The sequence below is a fragment of the Pyxicephalus adspersus genome, chromosome 8, assembly GCF_032062135.1.
Source record: "Pyxicephalus adspersus chromosome 8, UCB_Pads_2.0, whole genome shotgun sequence".
Classification (NCBI taxonomy): Eukaryota; Metazoa; Chordata; class Amphibia; order Anura; family Pyxicephalidae; genus Pyxicephalus; species Pyxicephalus adspersus.
In genome coordinates this window covers 69,883,560-69,886,038 of record NC_092865.1, presented here as the reverse complement: position 1 = coordinate 69,886,038, position 2,479 = coordinate 69,883,560, and positions in this window count along the sequence as shown.

Below are 2,479 nucleotides of genomic sequence, written 5' to 3'. Positions count from 1 at the left end.
GTGACCTCTACCATCCCTGTCCACCACAGCCATTGCCAGCAGCAAAGCCAATGTTCTGGTGTTTTGTCTGTGTTCCATTAGACTGTGCTACCTCAAGTGCAGAACGCCCATAGTGATGCCTAAATTTAACCCCCTTTTGGTACCTGGTCATAACTCTGTCCTTCCCGGTGCCTAATATTAACCCCCTGCCTGGTGCCTACCCCCCTCCTTCCTGCTCACTGGCTAACCTTAACCTTCCCCAGTGCTTATCTTTTCCCCCTTTGCTTGGTGCTTAACCTACCCAGAACCTAACCACTAATCTTGATCCTCAAGGTTCCCTACCTTTCAGGTAGTAAAATCTTATGGAACATCTGGTCTAATTGCTGGATTTTATGTTCAGGAAAGATCAGTGATATTACGGAGTATGACTCACATATTCACAAAACTCTTGCAGTATCTTCATTTATTGGCACTTGCAGGATCAATGTGGGTGCCAGGTGGCAGCAGAAAATGATATTGGAGCCTGTCCTTATTTCTTTTTCCAGCAGAGAGGGAAGACATCAGGGGACCTCTCATGAGACCTCCCATGTTCCAATAAAGACAACCCCTCATTTGGGGTCCCTCATTTACAGATTTACAGGAAGCTTGTCACCCCATTCTGAAAGAAATTTAGTTTATAAAATATTCAAAAAATTGCACAAACAAAAAAGCCTTTACACACAGTACACCTGTGTTAACATAACCTCAATATGTGTGCCATTATGACACGTTCCATAATATATATATTAGACTCCCATTGCACTGTGCGCATTGCATTTATAAGTACACCCTCACCACTACCATGGGTATTAAGTGGGTAAGTAGCAGCCAGGTGCTGCTAATCAAATGCACTTAACTAATTGATCATCAGCAAGTTTGACTACCTCTATAAAAGCTAAAGTTTTGGTAGTTTATTGTTCTGGAGCATTTTGGTGTGTCTCACAATGCCAAAAAGATATTAGAGGAGCTAATCTACAATGGAAATGATTAATAGTAAGTAGAAAACATTAAGAACAGTTGCCAATCTTCCGAGGATGAATGTCCCAGCAATTCACCCCAAGGTCAGACCTGCTCAGACATATTGCAAAAAAACCCAAAAGTTACTATAAGGCCCTGGTCAGCACCAGCACTCACCAGACACCAGTGCCCCAATGTAACGTTGTAGTCTTCAACTTTAGTAAGCCCCCGCTCAGCCTCGGGAGACTGGTTGCGCCTCCAAGCACATGGTTGCCCCCAGGACTTAATGCTAAAAGGATGGCATCTGGGGTTAGGCTGGCAGGGGTCCAGGGGCCCACAGATTATATGGTACAAGAACTACAAGGCACATCCTCCAGACGAGGTACAGAGGGAATAGGCAGAGGTCAGTTGAGGCTGTGTATGATCAATGGGTCAGGAACAGTAAATAACACGAGAAACTCTCCAGCACAGATTAGCCCAGCTAAACACTACAACAGGCACTGGTATCTGAGAGTAGAGAGCATGGGATTACACAGGAACCATTCTGCTAATCAGCTGCAGCACAGATCCAAATCTCCTTCAGCTGTGCAGTCTCAGTGCAGCGGATGCAGAGACAGAAAACACAGCTAAAGGGAAATAAGTATGCTTGCAAGCCACAGAGCACTAATTCCTGGAACGCATGCTGCAAACGCAGCCGCTGGAGGGAATAGGCCAACTGCCCTTTACTGCAGTGGGACACAATTCCGAATTGTCCGCGAGAAGCGTGGCTCCTAACAGCTACATCTCAGACTCTGCAGGATTCAGCATGACTGTACATATAGAAAAAGACACGACATTTCCAGGAGAAAGACACTTCTCTCATGGCTTGGGTTTGCAAAGATGCAACCACAAGAACAATGTCCTTTGGACAGATGAGTGGAGATGTTAGGTCATATTCACAGTTTTACCTTTAGTGCAAGCTAAACACAGCATATCAGCACAAACACCTCATACCAACTATCAAGCATGGCACAGAGGGAGGATAATTTTGGCTTGTTTTGCAGCCATAGGACCTTGGCAACTTTCAGTCAACTGACCATGAACTCCTTTGTATGCCAAAGGGCCTTGCCAAGGTCAGATCTGCGACAGAAAAGGTTTGGCTTAAATCATATCATACAACAAGACAATGATGCCAAGCACACCTACACACAGAGTAGGTGACAAAGGAAAAGGTACAAACCTCAACACAATCACAATGCTGTGACAGGACCCTAAAAAACTATGCATTCACAAATGCCTGCAAACCTCAATGAACTGAAGAAATGTAGTGAAATAAAGAATAGGCCAAAATTCCTCCACAGTGATGAGCTTATTAAAACCTCCCAAGGCTGGAGAAGCTACACTTTCATGATTTAACTTGGGTGATTCCGCAAACCTGGAATGGATCTGGTCCAGGATTGGAAAAATTTGCTAACAAATAACATGACTTTTTAAGAAATTAATTCCAGGTTTGCTGGATCACCCA